This window comes from Nelumbo lutea, chromosome 1, assembly GCF_056320005.1.
Source record: "Nelumbo lutea isolate HS-2025 chromosome 1, American lotus-T2T, whole genome shotgun sequence".
NCBI lineage: Eukaryota > Viridiplantae > Streptophyta > Magnoliopsida > Proteales > Nelumbonaceae > Nelumbo > Nelumbo lutea.
This window is the reverse complement of record NC_142684.1, coordinates 47,466,905-47,479,692: the sequence shown is the minus strand read 5'-3', so window position 1 is coordinate 47,479,692 and position 12,788 is coordinate 47,466,905. Positions and strand designations below refer to the sequence as shown.

Below are 12,788 nucleotides of genomic sequence, written 5' to 3'. Positions count from 1 at the left end.
GGTGCCGTCCGCACCTCCAACAAAGAGGCCAGCGCAGAAGGGCCACTCTGCTAAGGGCGGTGAACAAAGGGGACCTCCCGTAGTTTCCTCAGAGCCAATCGAGGGGGGACAACATCTGATCCGCCTATTCCGCCCTAAGTGGAACGTTCACGAAGGGGACTCTATCAACGCTGAGGGGGTCAGTAGGGCCCTGATCAAGGGGATGGTTCCGCCGGGGGACCGCTATGCTATGATGCAGACTGATCCCCTCGTCGTCCATGGTGAAGGGGTGGGATTCTTGGCCGAGGTGAGTTTCCTTTCAATTTTGACTTGTTATTTGCTGGCTTTCGTTTGTTATGCTGATGATGTGTTTGCTGCAGGTTTGCCGCCACTACATTGGTTTGGGAGACCAGGTCAGCCTTCTCCTAGAGCATGTGGACTGGCTCGAGAAGAAGAATGAGCAGCTTCAGTTGCAGGTGACCTCTAGGGAAAACAGCTGAGACGAGACCCTCTCAGCTTTGAATGAGGAGAAACAACTCTAGCAGATGCTAGAGGACGATTTGAAGGCCAAGCAGGCCCGTCTTGCCTGAATTCAGGAGGCACAAAAGAAGTCAGAGGAGGAGCAGGCCCACCTCGATGTGATTGCGCTGGAGGCCTAGAAGCGGGCAGTGATTGCTAAGGCCCGAGCGTCGGAGGCCGAGGTAATGGTAGTGCAGGCTAAAGCTAACTACCAAAACGCTGTACATGTCTGACAGCAGTCTCCGGAGTATCAGAAGTGCTTGGCTAGTTATGGATTCAAGGCCTACTTGGAAGGCATCGAGGATACCAAGAAGGCGCTTCTGAAGATGGTGCCAAACTTTCGGATGGACGAGTTGAATGTGCTCCCTGGCACTCTTTCCCTTGAAGACGTTGCCGAGGTGCCCTCTGATGCGACTAGCGCTAGTTCCGAGGACTCCGTTGTTCATCCAGCCAAGGGTGTAACGTAGTTGGCCTCCCGGTTTTCTTTTCTTGTTTTTGTTTTCTGTTATTGTAAATGAGCTTGACCTTCCCTTCTGAGGCCAAATTTTTTGTAAAATGAACACTGAATATTAAATGAAGCAATTTTTGTACACCTTATGCCTTCTTTTCTCATTTCTTCTTCTCCTCTTTCTTTTTTATACCGAGGGACATGCCCCACCCTTTGAAAGGTCATAAGTAGACAAAAAATAGCCCGATGTGGCTTGTTACTTAGATGCTCACTTTAGGAAGTTAAAGGGGAGTGGCCGAGGCCGAGTCTTGCCACCGAGGTGTAGCTTTGCTTGGCTTACTTTTATTCCCCTAAGTATCAACTTAGGCGAGGCCAAGGTGAACCGCTGAGATGACCGGGGTTGTGTTCCTCTTAGGCAATGCCGAGGTGACCGAGGTTACATTCCTCTATCCTTTGTCATGCTAAGTGTTGTGGAGCCGAGGTGGCTGTCTACTGCCGATGACTTGGGAAAGGTGTGTAACACCTTGGCTGACCTGGCTCGCAGTTTCTTGTCGAGGTGCTTAGATTTAGTCATATTTGTTCGTTATGGGCCAAGTGTGCTGGCCGAGGTTTGTAGTCGAGGCCCCTTTCTGACCTTGCCTCAACTATGGAGGTTGGATGGACATTTGGTTCAACATGAACTGTGTGTCCCTACCACAGTATAGTCCGAGTGTGTGGGCCTCGGGAGAGGTTGGGCACGTCGGCCAGTCATGTGGCCGAGGAGTTATGGCCACTTAGCATAAGAACTTACACATTAGAAGATTGAGCCGAAGGAAACTTTGCACTATTATTCACTATTCAGCCAATAGGTATTACAATCATTGATAGTACATCCAAAGATTTTTTGAGTTTCATGTCTGAGGGACAAGTCTTCCGCTAAGGTGTTCAAGCCAAAAGGTACCGGGGCTGACAACTTGCTTGATCTTGTAGGGACCCTCCCAGTTAGGGCTGAGCTTGCCTACGCCGGGCTCGGGTACCATGACTTTTCTGAGGACGAGGTCTCCTCGGTAATGTCTTTCTTTGACCCTTAAGTTATAGTAGCAGGCCACCCTCTACTGGTAGGCCATCACCCCGATTTGTGCTTGTTCTTAGACTTCTTCCAATAGGTCCAAGTTTGTTCTGAGTTCTTTATTGTTCTTGGCCTTGTTGTACGCCTCAGTTCAAAGTATCGATTGACCGATCTCTGTTGGAATGACGGCCTCAGTGCGATAAGTTAGGTTGAAAGGGGTCTCTCCTGTGGCTGTCCGAGGTGTCATTTGATATGCCCACAGGGCGTTGTTCAGCTCATCGGCTCATAGGCCTTTGGCTCTATCGAGCCTGGTCTTCAGTCCATCCAAGATAGTTCGGTTGGTGACCTCAGCTAGGTCGTTGGTTTGAGGGTAGCCTACTGAGCTGTATTGCTACTTGATGTCAAGGAAGGCACACCATTCTTGGAACCTCGCATCATCAAACTGCTTTCCATTGTCTGTGACCAGCATGTGAGGGAGGCTGAAGCGGTAGATGATGTTCTTCCAAAGAAGCTTTGAATCAGCCAAGCTGTGATAGTGGTTAGGTGTTCGTTATCGACCCACTTGGTGAAGTAGTCGATGGTGACAAGGAGGTACTTCCTATTTCCTATTACTTGAGGGAATGGGCCGAGGAGGTACTTCCTGTTTCCTATTACTTGAGGGAATGGGCCGAGGAGGTCCATGCCCCATTTAGCAAAGGACCAAGGACTGCTAAGGGTCGATAGTGATGTGGCCGGCTAATGGTAGATGTTGGAGTGTCTTTGGCACTTGTCTCTATACCAGCTTGGTTGCGTCATTCTGGAGTGTCGGCCAGAAATACCCTTGCCTCAGTGCTTTTTGGGCCAAGGCTCTACCACCGAGGTGGTTTTTGCAGATGCCTTTTTGAAATTCTCGGAGCACATACTCGCCTTCCACCTGATGAAGGCATTGGAGGCAGGGCAAAGTGAACGACCTTTGGTACAGCTTTCCCTTGAGCAAGGTATAGTAGGCAGTCTGATGTCGGATTCACTTAGCTTGGTTCCTGTTGTCGGGCAGCTTCTCGGTCAAGAGGAAGTTGATGATGGGGTTCATCCATGATGGCTCGACCTAGACTTGGAGGACATGAGCTTCTTCAATAGAGGGTTGAGCTAGCTTCTCTATGCGAACTGTGCAAGCAAGGGCTATGCTCGAGGTGCTTGCCAACTTAGATAGGGCATCAAATCTCATATTCTCGAACCATGGAACCTACTATAGGGAGAAGTGTTGGAAGTGGTGGGCTAATTCTTGTACTTTGGTGAGGTACTTTGTCATACTTTGTTCCCTTGCTTCATACTTGTCATTGACTTGATTCACTACCAACTAAGAATCGCTGATGACCTCAATGTGCAATGAGTCAAGGTCCTTAGCGAGCTACAGTCCGACAAGGAGGGCTTCGTACTTGGCCTCATTGTTGGATGTTGAGAAGTCGAACCTTAGCATGCACTACACTTCAGTGTTGTCTGGGGTGAGAAGTATGAGGCCAACTCCTCTTGCCTTAGAGTTGGATGATCCATTAACAAAAAGCTTCCAGGTCGGCCGAGCTTCTTCGGATTCATCTCTGGGGTCTCGGTGGAGGGCTAAGCTAAAGGTGCATTCTGTCACAAAATTTGTCAAGGCCTGAGCTTTGATTGCTAGCCTCGATTGGTACTAGATGTCAAACTTGAAGAGCTCAACCGTCCATTTTTTCAGACGTCCCGAGGTTTCGGGCTTGGTGAAGACAACTTTGAGAGGTTGATTGGTCAAGACCATTATTTTGTGGTCTTGAAAATACGACATAAGCTTCCTGGCCGAGACCACCAAGGCGAAGGCTAGCTTCTCCACCTCGGGGTATCGAGTCTCGGCATTGCAAAGGACCTTGCTAACGTAGTAGATCAGCCTTTTTGTTCCATCCTCTCTAATCAGGACTGGGCTGATGGTCTCATCTCCGACTGATAGATATAGGTACAAAATGTCTCCTGGGAGGGGACAAGTGAGGAGGGGAGCTGAGGCGAGGTAGGACTTTAGTTCTTTGAAGGAAAGTTGACACTCTTCTATCCACTAAAAGTCTTTTAGTTTCTTGATGGCTCGAAAGAAGGGAAGGCAACGGTCAACTGACTTGACATGAAGCGGTTGAAGGCGGCTACTCGGCCAGTCAATCTTTGTGTCTCCTTCACCGACTGAGGTGGTGCCATATCTAATATGACATGGTCTTCTCTGGGTTGCCTCTATGCCTTACTGAGTGATGACGAAGCCCAAAAATTCGCCTGAGGTGACACTGAAGGCACACTTGCTGGGATTGAGTTTCATGTTGAACCTCAACAAGGTGTCGAAGGTCTCGGCTAGTTTAGAGGTGTGCGCCTTGGCTTTCGGGCTCTTCACTACCATGTCATCCATGTAGGCTTCGATGTTCCTCCTTATCTGATTCTTGAAGACTTTGTTAACAAGGCACTGGTAGGTGGCCCCGGCGTTCTTGAGGCCGAAGGGCATGACCTTGTAACAGTAGGTGCCATGCTCGGTGATGAACGAGGTATTGTCCTCGTCCTCAGGGTGCATCTTGATCTAGTCGTATCTGGAGAAGGCATCCATGATGCTGAGTAGCTCATACCCTACGGTGGTGTCGATGAAGTGGTCTATCCTTGGCAATGGAAAACTGTCTTTTGGGCGAGCTCGGTTAAGGTCTATAAAATTAATATAGATCCCCCATTTTCCCATTAGTTTTCTTAACCATAACCACATTTGACAACTAGTTAGGGTAGTGTACCTCTCGGATGAAGCCGGCATTGAACAGTTTGTCAACTTCATCTCCTATGGCCTTCCAATGCTCTGGTGCAAAGTTCCTCTTTCTCTGCTGAATTTCCTAGAGCTCGGGTCCACACTCAACCTGTGAATAATGACCGAAGGGTCAAATCTGGCCATGTCAGTGGTAGACCAAGCAAAGATGTCGGCATTGGTTATGAGAAAACCTATCAATTCGGATAGGCTCTCCGAGGGAAGGTTGGACCTAACGTGGACTTTCTTTTAGGGCTTGGCCTCATCTAGGGGAACCGAGACGAGGTCCTCGGCTGGCTGGCCTCGATTCGATGGTTCTTCTCTGAGGTCAAGGCCCTCAAGTGGTATTGTTTCTTTCTTCTTTCCCTTCGGTGTCACCCCGTAACACTAATGGGGTGCTTGTTGGTCCCCTTGAACGACTTTGCCATTGTACTTGGTGGGGAACTTGAGGGCGAGGTGGTGGGAGGAGATGACTGTCTTGAGCGCGTGAAGGGTCGACCTTCCAATGATGGCATTGTAGGGGGAACCAATCCTCATGACCAGGAACTCGGTCACCCTCGTCACCTACCGAGGCTCTATCCCTACCATGACTGGTAGGGTAATTCTTCCTTTCGGCCAGACCATGTTGCCAGAGAAGCCGATGAGTGGGACGTGGTGGGCTGTAGGTGCTCAGGCACTAAATTCATCTTCCCAAATGCTTCATAGAAGAGGATGTTGGCCGAGGAGCCACTGTCCCCCTTTAGGTCATCATCTGTGAAGGCGAGGACTTCTTTCTGCTTCGGTGTTGTAGTGGTACTTGCAGTACTTCTTCAGGTTTCCTCTCTTGGGCTTACGCTTCAACTTCTCCATCTACTTCACATACTCCTTGCCGACCTGCATCAGGATTTGAGTTGGGGTGGAGTTGAGTGTCGTGTATTGACTATAAGCCAGGGTTGAGGTTGATGGCTTCTTGTTGTCCTTGTTGTTGTTGTTGTTGCAGTGGTCTCAATTCTTCCTTTTCTTCTCTGGACCTCCATGGTGGCGCTCGGCCTCCCTCTCCTGGTGGTCACCGCCCAAAGCCTCCTCAGTCGCAATGTACTTCTATGCCTTCTTGAGGAATTCTGCCTTAGACTTTGGTGGAGTCTTGGCTACCGAGCACATTAGGGTCGAGTCGGGGAGGAGACTGTTGATGGAAGCATGCATGAAGACAATTGGGTTGAGGTCTCGAACCTCGAGCTCTTCCTTCTTGATGCAATCGATGTAAGACCACAGGCTCTTGCTGTGCTTCTGCTTGACAGACATCAATGAGACGACACTCTTCTAGCATCGCCTGTTGTTGATGAAGTAGGCGAGGAGTAGGTTGGCGAACTGCTCCCACGAACTGATTGAGCGGGGTGGGAGGCCAGAGGATCATCGCCGAGCTGCCCCCTTGAAGGTCACCTAGAAAGTCCAGCACGTCAGTGTGTCGGAGTACCCATAAAGGAGAATGAACACCTTGAAACTTTCCAGGTGGTCGTTGGTGTCCATCGTCCCATCATACATCTCCAGCGCGGGAGCTTTGAAGTGCAGGGGGAGGGGCTCGGAGATGATGTCCGAGGTGATTGCATCCATCCTTCTAGTTGGATGGCTCTGACTGGCCGAGGTGTTAGCTTGACTTTCTCTGACTTGGCGGAGCTCGTCCTTGATGGCCCTGAGCTGGGCTTGTAGGTCCATGATCCGAGGGTCAAGGGGGACCTGTGCCCTTTCCCGGTCCTCACGGGTTCGGTGGGGGTCAGCCCAGATCCCCGAGTTCTTGGACACTGGGCCGTGTCCGTTCCTTCTAGCACGACGATCTTTAAGGAGGTCACGGAGGTCCGGGACCTGTGAGGGAGAGGCGCGGCCCCGATCGTCTGCCCTTGAGTGAGGGCCATGGTGGTTGGACCGCCCACCTTCATCCCGAGAGTTCTCTCTTCTTCGGTGGTAGTGGTGTTGTTCGGAGTTCTAGTGGTAGTCACCGAACTAAGCTGATTCTTTCCCCCTTTGGCTGGGAGGTCTTGAGTTCCTTGGCAGCTGACTAGCACGTTGGCTACTATCGAATTTCGAGGGCTTGACCGGGTGAGAGTTAGCGGAGCCGAGGGATAGTGGGTTTATGGACTTGCGGTGCCCCTAATGGCCTGATGCCCCGGTAGGGCGGCCACCCTAAGGTCAGCCTCCTACCTAGGGACACACCTCTTCAATGCACTGGGCGAGGTGATCTAGATGATAGAGGACCGCCTAGAATTGTTCATTGGTGAACAAGTTCTAGGCTTTCCTGGTGTTTTGTACCATGTTGACTAGTGATTAGGAAAAATCTTTCGAACTTAAGGTAGATTGGGGAATGTCTTAGCGACGTTTCCCATAGACGGTGGCAATTGTTGATGCTCGAATTAGCTGAGGACAACACTATTGATTCATTCCTAAGCTCGAGCAGGACCAAGGTGCTCGAGAGCCGAGGACTAAGGACCGAGGTGGTGAAGATTTGAGGTGAGAGGTCTGAGGTTTGCTGCGTCCTGAGTCTGAGGTAGCCAAGGGCCAAGGGTTCAGCTCTATAAGAGGGAATATGTTAGAGGTCTCGGGTGGAGACCCGAGGCAAGAACTCTAATGGTCAAGTTAGTACCGATGTGTGGGATGGATGAGGTCCAAGGTGTGAGCACCTAGATGAGGTCACTAGAGAGAAATGAATCTCAAATGCTAGTGAAAAAGCTATAGTATACGATCCTTTACTTGGAGGGGGGTCACCTAAATTTATACTTGAAACTACCTGGAGGTAGGTGAGCTTGGACGGTGGGGATTCAGTCCATACGCGGGGGTGTGGCCATCGGGGACTGCCATGTGAGCCCACGCTACTAGCTCCCCAGAAGCCGCCAAGTTGGGTAGGGTGCGTTCATTGATTGGCTCTTCTCTGACTCGCCCTGCTAGGCATGTGTGAGTCCTGCGATTGGACAGGGCCATTTGCTCCTACATCAGTTTTATTGTATAAGGAGAACAAGATTGAAGGCGAGAAGAAGGTTGGCGGAAGGGGAAAAGGATGATGGTTCGACTACCGTGGTCTTGAAGGTTGATATGCACTATGAAGGTTGCACCAAGAAGGTCAAACGATCTGTTAAGGGTTTCGAAGGTACACCAAAAACATTAGAATTAATCTTTCTATTGAAGGGATAGGATATCCATCACATGGACGCCCAAAGATTGCGGAATAAGGGGCGAATTTCAAAAATTTTTCTCTCCCTTCAATTGAGAATCGAATTCCCTATTTAGAAAATCATATTCCAAGGATCATTCTTGAACCATAAACTAAACCAGATCTGAACCAAAAGGAGTAGGGAGAGATAATACCTGATACGGAGAATCAGTATCTCCCAATGGAGGTGTTCACGCCCAAGGAAGGATCCAAAATCTGTTCCCACTGAAGATGGCGCAGTGCAGGGTGGAGCAGAATCAACAGTGTTCTTCCAAAAGAACTTGACCCTTCGCAAGAATCAACTGGATGACTTATGAATACAACTCTCACCAATATTTTCTCCAAAAGATTGGTATCAAGATCAAATATTGATTTCTCCCAAGAACAGGAGATCGAACTACTAGAGGCGGCGACTACAGGAAGGAGGCGGCAAAAGAGTATTTGCAGGGTGCAGAATTCTCTCTTCTAGTAATCTCAGCTCTGAAGACAATGATCTGTGGATTACATGTCTAAAGGCTGCCGTCCCCTTCTTCTTTTATAATCTTAAAGGGATCAGCTCCTAATCCCATTAGGAGTTGCTAACCCAAATCATATTTGGATTAAAGTCCCCTTAAGTGATAAGGGATAACCCTTATCTTATCTGCAGATTAGATCAGCCATCTCCTAATCTGGTTAGGAGGCTTCCAGATCTAAATCTTATTTAGATCTTGGACTCTCTAAGTGGATAGGGTCTGGGCCCAATCCTATCAGCTGATCCATCTCAGAATTCGCCCATTAAGTGACTAATCAAATTAGCACAGTTCGAAATGGGCTTAAGACCCATTTAAGGTTATGTATTCATTTAGCCTTCCAAACTGCTGCGCAATTGGGCTTCCTTGTATGGCGTGAGACCCAAACATTGATCTACACATCAGCCACATGGGTTCGGCCCAGCCTTTGTTACAAGGCCTGGTCGAATACATTGTTATGGACAGTGCACCCCCTGAAACCCATCAGATGGGCTCTATGGGCCCAACACATACCCTAACTGGTCCTTGGGCCAAGCCACCCACCAGGGACTGTGGGCAGATGCAAAATTAGCCCATTAGGTATTATCCTCAATGGTCTTACACTTAACCTCTCAGCCCATAATGATCATACATTGCCCGACAAGAGAGAACCTCTCCCTTGGCTGCAAGGAATAGTGTTGCACTCTCTGAGCATATGGATCTTGGGAATTAAAACCTTTTGCAAATCATTTTGAAACCATAATATATATATACTTTCATATCTCATATAAAATATATTTTGCAAAACAAATCTCAATGATTGAAATAGGCTGCCGGCAGTCTTGGTTTCCATCAGTGAGAGTGCATCCCCGATCATTACCTTTGTCCGACAAAGGGGCTGATTCTGTCACTATGATCACCCACTCAGATAAATTCTTAGACTGTCCCAACATACCCAGGTTTTGACCCCCGCTAAGGATCTCACTGATTGGTACATCAAAGACAGCCCAATCCGACACCTAGTGCAGTATCATAATCGAGTCTAGGGGTCGGGTGTAATTTTCCTGTTTTGCCCATCAATCTCCAAGGTCCAGGGCAATACTGGAAATCTGGTCCAGTTCAAAGATTCAATTAATCCTACACTATATGTGCTTAGGGTCTCACCCCGGTAACTGAGACAAGCCACCCCAACCGACTTGGTGGTACCACAGTGTCAGCCTTATCAAGATAGGTCTGCCTAGACCGACCCACTGGCTATGAACATTCTAAACTAACACGAGTCTCATTAAGTGTCCAGTTTAAGGGTATTGCACAGAAACATACCAAGGGAACATGAATCAAATATGCACTTTTATACATTTACAATAAACTCATAAAGTACATCATTTTGATTGAAGCTAAGGGCATACAAAACTGTCTAACATCTGTTTCTCATGTTATTTGCGTTAAAAGTAGCACCTATAGCATCTTTTCAAGGTTCTATTTCAAATTCCTTCCGTTTTTACTAAAATACCTCTTATAGTTCCATGAAAGTGGAAAATTACAATTTTTAATCCAAACACCCATTCAAATAAATTTAATCAAATGAAACAATAGAATAAAAATACCACTTTTGCCCCTAATAAAAGTTGGACAATCACAATATTTTTCTCTATTTGGTCAATTTTGTTTTCAATACAAAAAAGTGTTAAGAATGCTTTTGGAATAAACAACCATAGATCCATAGCAAAAAAGTGTTAACATTTTCTACTCAGTTTAGGAGTAATTTTGGAATAAACAACCATCAGTCCATGCCCTTCAACATTTTCCACTTGTTTCGGTTCATCATTAATTTCGTTAATCCATATTTAATACCGAATCTCTTATATCTCATTAATGTGGTCACTCCTGTGTTTAAGTCTAACTTCCCTCCAAGGCAAATTTAAATTTAAATTTGAATTTTAACGCCTAATTCAAATTCTCTCATTGATTACTTTAATTAATGATCCCCTCTCATTAATTTCATTTTGTTAGTGTAAAAAACTTCAAATTTTGGCTATAGCAAAACTTGAACCTTGGATACTTGATTTTAACAACCACAAGTTTTCCAATAAGCCACACATATTTGTTTGCTATGATTATATGCATTTTTAATTTTAAGTAAATTTTCACTTTTCTTAATGAGTGACAAGTTTTTATTAATAAATGCTATAATTAGTTATTAAAATTTATATACTAATAAATATTAAGATTAATTATATTAGGTTTTTGAAAATTGATATTCACATTTTAGTTTTTCTTTGTTTTTTTTTATATTTTAGTTATCCAATCATTTTTCAATAGTTACTAATTGTGTCCTGATATGTCACACATTATATAAACCATTAAATTATGGTTTTTTTACATTTAAATGATTTATTTACATATAAAATTTGTAAATATTGTTAGTAATATATTTTTTAGGATTTATTTGAATTTTCTATCATATTTATGTGCATCTTGGTTTTTCGCCCATATCCAAAGCATATCTCGATACATTTCTTAAAATTGTCTTTCCAATACACCTTGCATTACCTTGAGTTTAGGTGATCATATTACTATATTTAGTTGGCAAAGTAGATAGCTTTTAATGAAAGGTTGATTAAGTAAATAGATTACAAACTATAAGGGGTATTTTAGTAAAACTGAAACTATAGGGTACTTTTGGAATAGACATTGGCCCATGCCCTTGAACATTTTCCACTTAGTTTAGGTGATCATATTACTATTTTCAGATGGTAAAATAGATAGTTTTTAATGAAAGGTCAATTAAGTAAATAGATTGCAAAGTATAAGGGGTATTTTAGTAAAATTAAAATTATAGAATAGGTTTAAGTAAATCTGTGAAACTATAGGGGTGTTCTAGTAAATGACCCTTGAAAAAAATATAAAAACAATGGAGAATGAATGTTTAACACACCCTAAGAGTTGATGCTAATACATGGGCGGGTATTAGTGTTTTAAGGTGGGAGTATTTGTCATTTTGAATTGTATAGGATTGCAGTGAAATTCAAAATTCTGCAGTGCGTAATGTAGTGTACTTTTTTTGTAAAAACAATGGAATTTGTCCAAAAATTACTATGATTTTTTTAGCAATTCTCTTTTAACTCAACATAACTTTGGGGATCCCATGTCAGAAATCTATTGTTAGAATCCGAACCACTTATATAAATTTACTATGCTACCCTTCCCTTTGATTTTGGTACGAAAGAAATAAGAATAGTCCTGTTTAGGACCAGAAAAAGTGGTAGAAGGGAAAGAAAAGGGGAAAGGACTAGGACAATGCAGCAACCGCCATCACTCACGCCTTCAAAACCCATTCCGGTTCATGATTTCCAGTCTCTATCTGTTCCCTTTCCCTTTTTGGGCTTCTAAAATGGTAGAGGACATGGACGACGGGGAGTTTTGGCTTCTTTCTTAATTTCTCATCGAAGATGAATGACAAATGTACTCATGGCAAGGACAAACAAACTCATGGAGAATACGAACCACAAATAACTATGGATCCCCCTTCTGCTCTTAGCGCTCCATTGAATCGGTGATGGATTCATTCTCACACGCTGGATTTTGGTGGCTGCATTGGTTAATAAAAAGCATTAAAAGGAAATTAATTTAATTTAAGTGATGGGTTTCAATCTCAACGACAATTTGGAGACGAGGCAACAGGCCAATGGCACAAAAGCAGAGATGAATCATCACCAGATGAATGTTGCTGTTAATTAATTACATTGAGCATCATCATCTCAACGAGGGATCATTCACTCTGTGACAGCTTCAAACTGTTTGGGGAAGTTTGGGGAAGAAGATAGCTGGGACCACTTAGTAGCCTAAAAAATTGCATCAATAACTGCAAAATAGGGTAAGAACTTCTGTTGGGTTTGGCTTTGCGGTGAATTTCAAACAATTTCACTGAAAAATATGCTTTCATTGAGATTTGAACTCAAGACCTCCCGCTTACTAAACGGGTGCTCTAACCAAGTGAGCTATGAAAACAATATATTATATATTGATTATTATGTTTATTAATCAGATTTATCATTAAAGACTTCACCAAAACAACGATTGTTCTATTTGCAGCATATATGCTAAGATTAAATATCAATTTTCAATTAGCACATACACCATGGACAACAGGACAATTAATGTAGGAAAACAAATGGATATAGCTATAAAATAAATTAAAGAGCATTCTCCATGGTTTATATCATTAAAATTTGTTATATCTAAATCAAAACAGCTAGAGGAGTTTATAGGAACATCTCTTGTCTTGTAATTGTCATGGGGAGATGTTCCCAAATATCAGAGGGGATGGGTACGTGGGGCATGCTTTGTGGGGACACCATCTT

The 12,788-nt window shown here is 44.8% G+C and overlaps 1 non-coding gene across 1 annotated transcript; it reads right to left on the bottom strand.

Annotated features, from left to right (window-relative positions):
* Positions 1-12,361: 12,361 nt before the first annotated feature.
* Positions 12,362-12,435, bottom strand: TRNAT-AGU (transfer RNA threonine (anticodon AGU)). Its single transcript has one exon. It is a non-coding gene; the product is annotated as a tRNA-Thr (tRNA).
* Between the last annotated feature and the right edge of the window lie 353 nt (positions 12,436-12,788).